Raw genomic sequence first — 15,133 nt, forward strand, 5'->3', positions numbered from 1 at the left:
GCCGGTGCTCACGTGTGGGTGCGGCGCGGGCCCCCAGTGCCCTAGCTGGCCCCCGCCTTTCCCTTGCCAGTAGCCCGTAGCATCGTGGGCTTTGCACGCTCGACGACCGTCGCGGTCTGGGTTACGGGGGGGTGTTATTCACCGGGGGGGAGAAGGTTTTCGAATTGTGTCAGGGGGACGATGGGGCTGAGCGGTTAGGCGCATGGATTTTCCGTGGTTGGCCGCTCCCGTGAGTTTGAATCTCACCTCGCGGCAAATAACAAGTCAGCTGGCCCGAGTGGTGCATTGTGGGGGCATTTTCATTCCGACCTTCGGGGCATGGCCCACCGCCCCCAGCCCCGCATGCAAACGCGCCTTACGCGATGTTGCAACATGTTATGATTCCATGCTTTTATATAGCGTCGTTATGCAGTTGTAGCCTCATAGCGCTGTGAGCTTTCCGGAGGGCATGCAGGGCTCTATCATCTTGCGGCTGGGTTTGCTAGGTATCGCTGCTCCTGTCCCAGAGTCAGTGTCCTCTGTGTTTTCCAGGCCTGTTATGCCACACTGCTGCTTGATATCTGCATTGCTCATTGCTGCTGACCTAGGTGAGATCTGGCAGTGCTGGGACAGCCATGGTGTTGGGGTGCCTGGCGGTTCTAGGGTGTCATGCAGGCTGGAGACTGAGTTTAGAGGCGCAGTCTCTCTGTCCACACGCTCCCCCCCCTCTCCCACCCAACGTCGTTCACCAATTACCTGCGGCCCGCCTGTTTGGCGGAGGGGGGGGGGGCGGTCTGAAATAGGTAGGGGCCCCACACCACCAGGGCCTGCGGGCAGCCGTAGGGGATGCTCCGGTACTGCCCCCCCAATTACCACCGCCCTCGCCCACTCCTCCCTGGCACGGATTCTGTCTGCAGGCAGCGGGGGGTAACGAACGGAAGGTACAACAGAAGGGGTAGAGCACAGCAGAGTGCCATTAAAACGATAAGGCATACGTTCGTGGGTGTGTTTGTGTGCACTCACTCTATCATCTTTTTCAGGTCAAGGACGGTGACTATCTGCGTGCGTGCAAGGAACAGCATTGATATGCATGGTCCAGGTAATTTTGGGGCAACGAGGGACATGGTGTAGGCATGTAAAGGATGGCTACAAAGGGCTCGGGGCAAGGCAGGTCTTGGCGTAAAACTTAAGCAGTTGAAACATACGTGGTCCAGTGATTGGGCCACCTGGCAGTTCCACCAAGGGTATCCCCCCAACCTCTGGCCACAGTGCAGCACTCATGTATCCATCTCCCTTGCAGCCCGCCTTCGTGCTCAGATTTTTGTTGCCGGTCGAATCCTAGCGCACCTACCGTCTACGCCTGGGATCACAGTTTACTAAGGTAATGTACAGGGGGAGCAGGGACAGGCGGTGGATGGTATAAGGGGGGTGTTTCCAGACATGTTCCACGGCGTTGAGGAAGGGGGGTAGGGCCCGGCCGAGACCGGATAAGGGGTCCCGTGTGTGGACCCTCACCGCCTGTAAGTTTGCTGGCTCACAGTTCCATTTCTTTTTCAGGATTACAGACACTGAAGTGACAGCATGACTAGCCAGGGATCCCCCCGCTTTTCTCGCAGATGTCCCAGGTTGAGGATTCCCTGCCAGGAACCTCCCAAGATGCACAGTTGGCGGCCGGTATGGAATGATAAAGTTTAAAGGTGTGGCATGGGCCAGCGAGCTTCTGAGGGCAAATAGTCCAGAGGACTCTGGAATTGCCATGTCGGCCGCACTGGCGGGGCTGCAACTAGTGGAAGGGGCAGGGCCCACCAGGTCCAAGAGGGTTTGCAAGCCCACGGTCAGAGACTTCCCGGCAGAACCGTTGCCAGCCAAGGACCTCACCACCGAGCCGGCAAGAACTGTACTTGTGCATGCGGATGCCTCTCCACCCCCCGCTGCCACGGCAGCGACCCCCCCCCCCCGGCTGCGGCATCCCCTTCTGCGATCTGTGCTACACGTGAGGACCTTGGTAAGCTCACAAACTCCCATGCGGACTTTATGGCAGAAGTTAGAGCGGGCTTAAGGGCCGCTGGTCACTCAGCTGGTGCCGGCGCAGTGATTTCAGGGGTTGGAGGAGTGGCGCCAGCACCAACACTTCAGGCTTCAGCAGGGGTTACGGTCACCCAGGTGTGGGGAGGACAGGCTGACACTGCAGGGGGCTTTCAGGGAGGACCAAGACCAAGCATCGATTCAGTTATGTCAGAAGTAGCGGGGGAAGACTCAAGGGACCCAGGCTGCCAGCAGAGGGCAGCACCAGTCGCATCACCCTCTCCAGCCTAGCCCCCTCTGCCCCCAATTGCTTTAGTTGCGCCCCCGGAGCCCACAGCGACCATCCCGTCCCCCAGTCCTGCAACTCAGGTGGTGCCAGCGGTGCCAGTTCCACAAGTAACCATGGCCCCACTGCTGTCGGGCAGGTGCTCCCTAGCCTTGGAGGTGTCTCTGGCAGCTAAGGAAGGAATATGGCGCAGGGAGTTCATTGACATCTTCTCCTTGCTTATGCACGTGGCTGAAGGGGTGGACACCAGGAAGATAGGGGGCAAGGAGGAAGATAACAAAGTGTGTTTTCAGGCTTGGCCAGAGAAATCCATCAAGTCGTAGAGGCAGGCCTTTGCCACCCTGGCAGCAGTCCTTATGGAGCGATTCCCAGAGCAGGGGCAGAGCCTGTTTCAAAACTCTAGCATCATAACTAATGAGGCAGAAACCAATAAGGCATGGTCACCAATACAAATCGGGGCCCCCTTGAGCAGATGTAGGGCAGACTAGCAGGGGAAAAATAGGTCCAAATTCAAAGGAGAGAGGTCTGCCCCATATATTTTAATTTAGAGGCTCATGAAGAGTCCTAAAATAATCAAACAACACAACTTTGAGCTCACAGACAATCACGGTCACCACATTTAAATTCTCAACACAGCTTCAGGATCAATATATAATTTTATTTTCATTTTTCAAGATATAGAGGTGATTTCAAAAACATGTAAAAACATCTTCCTTCAAGTATATACAAAGCACAGTGATGGAATCACAATATAAATAAATACATACCCCCTAAGCACCCTCTCATCTTTCATTCAAATTCACAGACTCATTTCCACTCAACTCACCTCACTCATCCAATCAATTCATTCAGTTAACACAATACAAAAAACCTCAAAAACCCATTGCACACAAATACACTGAGGTAATTCTGCGGTATCCTCCCAGCAACTTGCTGGGGAGACACCAGGTGGTATAAGCAGAAGAGATGATCACCACGCCGACGCGCGTTTCGGTGCCCAGCCCGTTCTGCAGCGGCACCTTCATCAAGGCATGTATACGAGAGGGAGCAGAAAGGGGGAACAACACAATTTTACAGCTGTGGTCACTCTTAGATCCACACGATGCAAGCTGGGTGCCACTCACGCTTCTTAGAGGGGTTCAGACCGGTTAGCTAGGACAACAAGGGTGACTCGGGAAGGGCTTTGATAATCCTAAATAGTGGAGGCTGCCTGCTTCGAGCCACCAACTCGCTGATGCGGAAAGCTCCAAAGAAAGCTAGGTAAAATGCAGCTGAAAACAGGGAAACCTCAAAGTGTGAATGGGTTACAGTGTATAGAACATCTAGCATGGCTTGGAGGATGGGAAAATCGATGAGGAATCTGCTGTCTGGGACCCTAGGGTCCTCCCTAGACCAGCCTTTCAATGCTGCCCTGATAACGAAGGATATGCTGGGTCCTGACCACCTCTCAACCTAGCATCGTGACTGACTGCAACCAGGTGACCGCAGGCCCAGGAGTGAGATTTGCCTTGCCTCTTTGCCCATACTACGAAAGCCTGCACTCTATCTTCCAGTGGTAACCCAGGTCCTCCACTACTTTGTTAAAAGCAGACAGATGGTTCCCGTAGCGTTTCCTCGTACCTGGGGCCAAAGATCTCTCCCCCCGAGCTCTCAACTCCTGCTCCACTCCAAGATGCGCCAGAGGGTTGGTGGGAAGGGGGTCATCTCTGCTCTCGCCCGTGGCCAGGCCACCCGGAAACGATCCCACTGGAAACGAGAGAGAGCATCAGCTGCCACATTTTTGACTCCTTCAATATATCTGGCCCTAACTATCCCAAACTAACACTGGTGTCTAGTGTGTTATTTGCGGGATGCATGCTTGTGTAGTGGGGTGGGGGGCCTGTTGCCATGATGTTACTATAATAAAAGACTTTGGGGCAGATGTATCAAGATTCCATTTTGCGATTTCTAAATAGAGATTTTTAAGGAATAGCTATTTAGAAATCGCAAAATGGGATGTATGTTAAAAATCGCTATTTTTTAGAGATTTCTTAATCTTCCTTATTTGCGAATTCGTAATTTGCGAATTCGCAATTAAGGAATAATTTCCCATTCATTCCTATGGGCAAGGAGGCCCATAGGAATGATTGTGAAATTAATCTCAATTTGCGATTCGCAATTTGCGAATCGCAATTTGAGAATAATTTCAAGGGTGCAGGGTGTCTCAAGGACACCCTGCTGCACCCCTGAAATGTACATGTGTGTGCATATGGCGCACATACATGCCCTATGGGCATGTGTGTGCGTCACATGCCACCTTCAAAAATGCCAAATTGTGCATTTTTAAAAGAATTCGCAAATTAACATCAACTACAAGTTGGTGTTAATTTGCGATTTCTTAATCAAAATTCACAATTGAAAAATGCCACATACATAGCATTTAAGGAATCGCAAAATTGCGATTCCTTAAATTCTATGGCAAAATAAGGAATCACAAATTTTTGCGATTCCTTAATTTGCGAATTTTTGATGCATGCCAAAACATGCAAATATACCATTTGCGATTCGCAAAAGGCTTGATACATCTAGGTCCTTGTTATTTGCAATGTCAATAGCTCAAACTCGCGTAAATGCGAGACCTATTGCATTGCAAATGCTTGTTATTAATGGTTTGATTTGAGTTTTCCCGCGATGCCTCGAAACTGTCTCTCCTGTGCAAATTATCACATGAATGTGAGCATCTCAAGTTTACACAGTACACCTCATGCCGTCTTCACAAAGACATCCACTGTTGCAAAACACTCCGAGCATCGCCGAGATGTACAGATATTTCTAAAAGATGTTATGGGTGCAGATTTTCCGTACTGCAAATCTTTGTTGCGACTGCTCTTGTAAATCAACTATATTCACGGAGATTTTCTGATTTACACCATTAGAAATCTGCTTGAATATCATATGAGGTAATTAGTGCCATACAAAGATTCGATCTTTACAAATATTCATCAGAAAAGCAAACAGCCATAGACGCATCTTCTCAAAACACACCAAATCCACTCTAATAACCATATTCTGCTCACTGCCTCTTAAAATGACTCTTACAAATTATGCAGGGAATATTTGTAGCCTCTTTTTAACAAACGAAGTGTAGAATAGTAGCGTTCTAAGCGATTAATTCCCAGTTATACATTTTACTATAAATGTGTTACTATTATACTTATTTTATTACTTATACAGTACTTTCCACATGTCATGCTAGGCCCAGGTTTTATATTTGTTTAATGACGTAGTCGCTGCGTGTCATTTATATAGAGATTTGTAACTATGACTAGGTCCTTGAGTGTTTCGAATCTCATTGGGTTTTTGGAGCGAATTGAAAGTTGAACGGATGTTGGCCGTAGATATGTGGGGAAAATCGATGTGCAAAAGGTTTGCAAAGAGCAATCACGACTGGGAGGGGAGGGAAGTTAGTAATTAAAATAGAATATCTCACTCTCTTACACACAAACATCTGTGAATTATTGCCATGTGTTTGCCATGAAATAGTTTTGCTTAGGGAAGGGTTTAAGATGGACACTTTTTCCTCAGGTTAGCTATTCTTATCGAGAACGTGCAGTACCGAGTGTGACTGCAGACTCGCCCAAAGGCTTCAGTTGGTATTTGTCTGTAGATAGATACGAGCAAAATGTTTCATTATTTTACTTGTTTGTTGCGAGGCGTTGCATTGTTGAGCTGCTTGTTGTTTAATCCACCCTTAAACGCTGATGCCAGCTTGTTTAGGCCAGGCCTCATTTTTGGCGCCAAGCGATAATGATATTTTGAATCAACAATGAGTGTGCGTCATAAGCAAAGACAAGTGGACTATCTGGCGAAGGCAGCTACTAGGGCCCTGATTGCGAGAATAGAAGGCAAAAAAATCCCCGGCAGAAGCAGGAGTTTATTCAGGGAGCGAAATTACGAATTTTGCTGTAAGCACCTCAGCAGTTTACCCTTTGACAGATTTTAACAGTTTAAACAAGCTGAAATTTGTAGATGAAAATTACCTGAAAAAAGGGTACGACTTGGCGTATTTGGGGCCAGATGTAGGTCGCCCAATACCGGTCGGTAACGGCCGAAATTTCCGAATTTCGGCCGTTACTTCCCGGTATTGGGCTTTTTAGATGTAGGTGTCATTTTTTAAGGATACGGTATTTTACCGAATCTGTAATTTAAGGATTCGGTAAAATACCGAATTCTTAACATACCGATTCGGTAAATTACCGAATCAAGGATGTAGGGAGCACTCAAGTGAGTGCATTCCTCAGTTAATGATTCGTTATTTACCACCAACTACAAGTTGGTGGTAAATAATGAAAACCTTTGAAAAAGCATTTCTTTTGCTTTTCCAACAGTGCCATGTTGCAGACATACATGCCCTTAGGGCATGTATGTCTGCAACATGTATGTCTGCAACATGTGCACCCATATCCAATTGAGGGGTGCAAAAGGGTGTCAAAGTGACACCCTGCCACCCTTGAATGTTTCCCCCTTTTACCGAAAAATTACCTACATCTCATTTACCTGTTCTTAAATACCGAATCGGTATGATTCGGTATTTAAGAGTCGGTAATGTGGGATTACCTACATCTGGCCCCAAGTGTTTTAAATACCGATTTCACATGTATTGCTGGTATATATGTTGGAAACCCAGGATAGGGGTACAAACCTCACCCATTCGTAATAGTATTTTTCAGGTTCAATAAATATCAACCTTGTAAGAGCCTATACATTTAATAAACAGAAACGCGGTCTCTGAAATGGCAGCACAATTACTCCCCTTAGAGCAGGGGTCTTCGAACTGGGGGGGTGGGTCCCTCTACGGGGGTCTCAATAATGGGGGGGGGGAGGGGTGAGGGGCGCCAGGCTCTCGCCAAAAGAAGCATTATGCTGATAATAGTGCTTTGTTTCAACCTAAAAAGATGAGCGGCAGTAAGCTGCTCTGTATTGGGGCATCACTAACATGTTTTGTTATTTCTATTCAGCTTGGAGTATGTTTAAAAAGGAAAGGGACTCCAAATATTCTTCAAAACCCCCATTTCTAATAATCACACCGTGGATGATTGAAGGCGCTAGTAAGGCCTGCCTGACCAGAATAGTATGTTTAGACAATTATGTATTTGATTACATTTTTAAAAAGGAAACGTCTAAACATATTAAAACATTACCAATTTAATAGAATAGTTGTGAAAAATTCTAAGTGGGCCCGATGATGATGTTTTTTCATTGAGGGTGCAGCATTAAAAAGTTTGAAGACCACTGCCTTAGAGAAAGGGTGCCAGATATCAGTGGACTGATTTAAAACCTGAGTTTGCAGAAAATAGTTTGTTCTTCTGCTTGAACTTGGCAGGCACTTCTTTTTAACAGTGGTTTTGTTATCTACTAGCTAAATGTTTTTTACCAGCATGACCATTGCAAGTTTTATAATGCAATCTTCATATAAGAGCAGGGAAGGAATGTATATGCCTGTTCACCTTTTAGGCAGCATATACTGACTAAACCAAAATTTATAACTTGGTTCCAATGGAACATTTTATTTGCGGAGGCAGTGCCAAAAATTGTCTAGAATCTGCTTTTGGAATTCATTACCATACCAACCATATGGTAAACGAAGAGCACCCACTGGGAGATTTATTTCCTCCACAAATTTGAGTATGTTTCTATACAACTCTAAATCAGGCTGCAAGACTTAACTTGCTTATGTCATTGTCTCAAGGTTCATACCCTATGGTCCAAGGAAAATAATCGACAACTGGTGGTGAGTCTCCCACAGCTGCAGGTGTGACAAATAAATAGACAATTTAAAATCCAGCCCAGCCATTTGCACAATGCATTTCATGGTTGACACTCTAAAGTGCATTTTCCAGTGGTAAAGGATTATTTCAATCAGCTTATTAGGATCCTGAAAGGTATAACCTGTTAGTCATTGGAACCTACTGACGATAACCAATGTGCTAGGTCTCACAAAGGTTCTCATCAGGGCACTAAATGTAAGCGTAATCAATAGTCATAGTACTTGACTTTGTTATTGGCAAAGTAACTGCTGCTCTTGATAGAAGGCTTTGGAATACACTTCTGTCCTGAACGATACATTTTGTCCTCAATATTTCCATGCCTTGATATACCGAATTTAATATTCAGGGTGCACCCCAACATTTTAGAACACATTTGATTTGATTGAACCCCATTAGTGCCAGTCACCCACATGTTTGGTTCTCTGTCCACTATGATGCTTGCTTCGGAGTCTACCTAAGTGTTTTATAGGTAAAAGGCTAAAAATACAGCATAATGTGCAAAGGGGATCTAAAGTGTGCCTTGCCTTCTTCCTCCCCACTTTTCCATACAATCTCAAAGTTTTCTCAAAATAATTGCAAGAATCATATGGAATAAAGTAGCTGAAAATTGGGAGTAACCAAGTAGAAAAAGATTATGAACACCTTGAACAAATATAGCTCTAAAGTGGTTAAGACTTTGCTTTCTAATCAAAAAGATAAATCAGCTCAAAAGATACAGAGCGGGAAAACATAAAACCCATACATTGGCTGTTTAGGGATAGTGTCCTAATGCATGCAGCAAATAAAATAGGCACTATGTTCATAGTAATTCAAGAGTGGTTCAACTCAAACTGCTGTTCTAAAAAAAGAGATCTATCAAATCAGGCTATATCATTTAGCCAAAAAAGGCCGGATCTTTATATAGAAAAGCCACACGGGTAGCTAAAAAGACATGGGAGGCTGCAACTACGGAGCAGATATTTGATGCACCCAAAAACAATGACTCTAAACTCTTTTGACACCTAGTTTGACATGAAGCAAAAGAGGGGACACAAATACACAAGTGGCTCATATTTTAGCATGCGAGTGGGTGGAGATCTTTATTCTGCAGATCCCCCTGATTTATCCCTCCTCCCTAATTCAGATTCACTTTCTCCCAAAACATCACACACACCGTGCAAACCTTGCCTTTTCTTTGCCCCATATGACACAGTCCTTAAGACCCAGAAATCAGGGAAGGCACTGGGCTTGGATAAGATTCTAATTGATCTCTACTACTCTAATCCTCACATATGGGTACCATATAATAGCACTCTATGTAACCGAGTTTTGCATGGAGGCCCAATCCCAGAATCATGGTAGAGTGCGAAGATGGTCCCTATTTTTAAAAAAGGTCCGAAACAAACCAGGCAACCATCACCCCATCAGTCTAATTGACAATCTACTAAAAATAATTTGTAAACAGAGTGTAGACAAGCTTAACGAGTGGATGTCGGAAAAGCACATACTGAGCCAATTTCAAGCTGGCTCCAGATACAAAATAAGTACAATAGACCAGGTTTTTTTTTCAATTGATTAGGTGTAAGATAGTGACCATGGGAAGATACAATTTGTACATAGCTTCCATGGACCTGCAGGATGCGTTTGATATGGCTCCTAGGGATAAACTAGGGTAAGCACAACACAAAAGAACACAGGGGGTCTGAATGCCAGATAGTCTGACAGGGCTGCCAAAAAGGACTAACACAGTCACAGGGGTGCCTAGGTCACCTGGGGGCAGCTTCTAAGATGAGGGTGAACATCCACATGAGGCGAAAAACAACAGACACTGTGAAGACACCAAAACCATTTCAAGAAGTGGTTGACGAAATCTAAACCATCAGATAAAGGGTTACCATCAAAAAGACTTAATGATCAGTCATATCATTTGGCCCACCCAGGTGTGAGTTGGCTAATCCCCTGATCATTAGGATAAAAATGCCACAGAACAACATCCTCTAATTAAAAACCAAAACAGTGCAAAGGAGACAGCAACAAATATCTGTCTAAATACCAACCAATATCTGCATATCTGTCTGATGCACAAAGCTATTCACTAAAACACCCCTGTTTACTTGGCTCAAACACTTGAGCTATCAGGCTCTTGTCGGAATTTGAGAAGCTCTAATACTCTACTATTGAAACCTCGTAAATTCAACAAGAAAAGAACATACAACCGTGCCTTCTCCAGGCTTTCTCCAAGAATTTGGAATGCCCTTCCTCGTGAGATTAGATCTAAGCCATCAACTGCTTCATTCAAAACAACATGTCAAATGGCTTCTCCTAAATGACTGCCATCAGCAATAGCCCTAATGCCATTCTCAATCTACTTCCATCCCCTGTGTGACAGTCTTTTTACCTTGTGTTCATAATGTGTTTGGCTGTCCTTTTGATGTTCTGATCTGCTGGATCTTTACAGCACCTACCAGTTGGGACGATAACTCTGGATCACCTTTTTTATGTTGTCTTCCCCATGCTTCCCCATGACCTTTTTATGTTTTAGGTACTTCTTATGTTCCGGATTTTATTGTACTCATGCTGTTACCTAATGCCAACGTATGTTCCTTTGTACAGTGCTCTGATACCCGTCCAGGTCATGTTTGTGCTTGATAAACCTTTTCAAATAAATAAATAAAATAAACCTTTCACCTAATTCTCAAAGTGGCAATGTTTTTTTATAAAGAAACAGTTAAAACCTGATGTTATTGTTTGGAACCCCAAAGCATGAGAGAATTTGATCAATGCTTATTTGTGCAGATGGTTGGACGTGGTGAACACTGCCACTCATTTTTGGAGACCAGGCTTTTTTCATTATCAGACTTTGACCCCCTGTACAAAGCCACAGTAAGTATCCTATTAGCTCGTTTTCGGCATGATTCCTACACTATGGGCAATAATGCCCATACCTGAGATAGAGTGCGGGCTCACCTGCTCAACATACTCACCTTGGCCCATGTATTTATGTATATAATAAACAGGTAAACCTACACACAATCAATTGGGGGTTTTACCATTTGGATTTATACCATTAATCTTACCAATCCAAGTCACCGATACCTATAGTTCTAAAGGATCAAGGAAGTTAAAGGGAGAATAGGTAGCAATAATAACATTTAGCATTTCATAAATATTCACAAAATTCTTTATCTAAGTAAATCTTTGAAAAAGATTATAAAACATGAACTCAAATTAACTTCTTATTCTGTTTAGACTAATACAGATTTAAACATAAACATTGCAAATAATTTTTAGAGAAAATGTCATTAAGCATTTTAACAGAGGGTGGGTAAAGAAAGGGAAAACCGTACAATGACAAACCCACACTTTATAGTTAACTGGAATGGTGTGATGACCAACCCTGGCCACGGGCTGAGTCAAAGAATAAGAATACCAAAGTACAAGTGCTAGCAGGAAAGAACAGGTGCAAGCCAGAATCAGGACAGGTTATGGACCAAATTGGATCAGGATAGGACCACCACAGGCTAAGACCAGGACCACAGCTAAAGTTCAAAACGCCAGCGTTGTAAACACTCTCTGCAGCTAACAGTCAAACCCCAATTGGGTCATCGATCTCCTTCCCAGAAACCAGATTGGGTTATCGAATCTTCTGACAGAGTGCTCTGCCAGCAACTCTGCTCCCGATCACCTATGGAGTGCGTTGGGTCAGTGACAGGTCAGCTATTCGGACAAGTCGGACAATCTAACTAGCTAAGCCTACTCTAGTTATACTATTTTTCAGGTCAGTATACCACCCCCAAATGTTGCAAATGTATGAATCCCACAATTTTATGACAATAACAAGGAGTAGCCATCACACCATATTTTTCTCGAAGCAACTTGTCAATCATGTATGCAAGTTGTTCCCTCCCATAACTTTATCTACCCATGTATTTTTATTCCGCCCGGTAGTGAAATGTATCAATAAACCTATTTAACATTTTGTTCAATTCAGCTTCCACTAGCAAGGCAAGGAGTTCACTCTGCTCTGCTATCCATGTCTGATTTGGCTTAGGGTTAAGGCTACAGCTTCTGTGGCTTCAGGACTTGTCGCACAGGCCCAGTTTCTCCAAAGATGGAGTTCAGCAAAGCATTTAGGCCCATTATTTCGTTACATGTAAAAATAGATAAGTAACAGTTTTAGAGACACAAAATAAATGAATGCACTGTATACCACTTCTTCCTACTCTATTCCCATTATTTTATTTTAAACTATTGCGTTAAATGTTAAGCGAAAACAAACAGCTTAGCAAAGCAGCGATGCAAGCTTCTTGCACGTTAGGACACAGAACAACCTTAGTTCTATTGCCAGAAGCAAAAGTTTTACCACTAAGCATGTCACGTGAGCATGACAGACTCATGCGCAGTAGAAAATCCAGCGTAGCAGCAGCCATTTTAGTGCAAGCGGATTATAGTTAGTAAAAGCACATTGGCAAGCTTCCCCTAGATGCCTAATATTCCGTATAATACAATATTAATAAGACAAAATATGTTAGTTAGTACATTAATATTATTTTCGAGAGGGTTGAGTACGAGCAAGTCACTTTAAGTGTGAAACCTTGCTCCATCACCTGTGCCCTGCATACATCTACGTGTACGGTTTCACACCTCTAGAATAAAGATGTGGCTTATTATTCATCTAAATACAAAATATATACCAGCGTCTGTAGAAAAAGAGAACAAAAAGAGAAACTCCTTAACAAGATTCCAAAGTGTGTTATGGAGAAGTGAGGCTCACTGGTTAGAGCAGGCAGACCCTGAAGCAGAGGTCAGACCCGGGACCAGGGTTCAATTCCCGACGCGGCAGGGTCTTGAGCTCAAATGTCCACGGACTCGATAATTCTCGCTTCGGTGCCTGACCTAATCATGGGTTCACACTCTGCAACTCTGGGCATTAAGCTTGCTTAGTCTCCACAACGGCCCCCCGCGGCGGGATGCCTGGCTTTTCACCTTGGGGATGCCCTGTAGGGGCTATCTCACAGGGAAAAGCCAGGATGGGTTCCCAAGGCAAGCGCTTAGAGACCCCTGGGTGATAAGCGCTATATAAATCCAATATACAATACAATACAATACAATTATGGTAAAATGACATATAAACTTATATGTATGGATTCCCATTAATCACCAAGCCTGGTGATAAGCTTCATCATTTGGGTATCCTTTTTGGGTGGTATGACAATCAAGCTCTATATATATCAGAGCTCTCGAGTGTCAAAGGATATATTTAACCTAGATGAGCAATATTTCATATGTGGGAACAGGTGTTATAGTGCAGTGCAAAATAGTGAAGTGAAAAAGAATATAGAGTGCAATAGATATAAAATTAATGCGTGAACAAACTGTAGAATTTATTATTGTTAGTCACGATCAGAATTTAAAAACAAAACTCTAGGACCAGTTTTAACAAATAGCTGCCCTTAGCAGGAGTGGTCAACATGTTTCAGCACTTACAGGCCAACGATAAAGCCATGTGCTTTCGTCAGGACCTCTAAAGAAAAAGCTACTGTTATTAACAATACTGAAAAAGGATATAATGTGAGTATAGCATCTCACAGCCCAGAAATCCTCATGATGTTCATAAATTTCTGAAAGAAAAGATGACAAAACAACACACATTTGAAACTTGAAAAAGGAGGGGAACTCGGTCGTTCTCTATTGGTATGTAGCTCAGATATTGTGCCATCACATACATGCCCACTCAAAGGGGCAACCTTCCATCTTACCTTAATAGGATGGAGGACAAAACCTCGCCCCACCTGGCAACAGCTCAGGATAAAGGAGGCACCACTCTAAAAATATTCATCCTCAGATTGTGTCCCAAAGCAAGAGAGAGAAGAACAAAAAAAGAGAAAGACTGAAGACAAGAAAGATGAGAAAACAGCCCCAAAAGGATTAAGACAACATAAAAAAGCCTTCAAGAGGGAGAGATAGGAAGTGCAGGGTGGTGAGATCAAGCGTCTGAGTCAAGGCTAAGCAGCCATTGTATTTTTCAATCCTCAAATCTACCAGGGCCAGTGACAGGGTCCTAAACAATTTTGGGCCCTTCACTTATTGTATTTCCGTTTTTTTACAAATTTAGCCCTACACCTCGGGCCCCTTTTTTTTGCCGTTACGAGCAACAATGTTTTCATATTTATCTTTATAATAAAGATAAGTATTGCCGTCTTTAGGAAGTTCTAGACCTATTACCATTAGATCACCCGAGATTCGCTTTCATCATTTCCGGTTCAGTACAATGAGGACTTCCGGAGCAAGACATTTAATAACTTGTTCTTGAAATAGGTTGTATATTTGCGTATAGCGCAGAAAGCAGACAGACTTTTGCGTTTGGCGATTCTTTATATGACGTTGTTTCAAGCATTCGATTGTACATCTCATAATTTTTTTTAAAAACATGTTTGTCAATCAAAGTGAGGTTGATAAAATACTAAAAGCATATAGACAAAGATGTACCACACGGAGCAAGTTCGTTTACTTAAATTTTGCATAACTCTAAGTGAGTCTCTCCGAATATATAATTACAATATACCGGCCATTGTTTTAAGACACCCATGAATAGCTACGAGGTTTATATACTCCACATGTTGTAAGAAGCAGCAATAGCAGTGACTAGATGCAATTACTTGAGATGAGCTACATCATAGATAAAAGCCAGTGGAGTAATACAAGATATTAACTGATATGTCTTTAGCTACTTGATATAAGTTCCAAAATAAGTTAAGTACATGATGTTTTCACAGATTTTTTACAGGAATCAACCATTTGGGCCTGACTGCCCCCTCCCCTTCATCTCTGTGGGTAGAGGAACACCATTTCTCAATTACGAACTCTAAACAGACATTACCAGGTATTAGAGAAACCAATTGTTATTAACAAGTTTGTCACCAACTAAACAAAATAGAACAAATGATTTGATATACATTCATTTCCCTTCCAGACAAATACTGTATTGATTATTAAGAAGAAGAGTCTCGAAGTTGCATTGATTTCCTGCTTTGAATCTGACTTAAGCTGATTCAAG

Source organism: Lissotriton vulgaris, chromosome 6 (assembly GCF_964263255.1).
Source record: "Lissotriton vulgaris chromosome 6, aLisVul1.2, whole genome shotgun sequence".
Taxonomy (NCBI): domain Eukaryota; kingdom Metazoa; phylum Chordata; class Amphibia; order Caudata; family Salamandridae; genus Lissotriton; species Lissotriton vulgaris.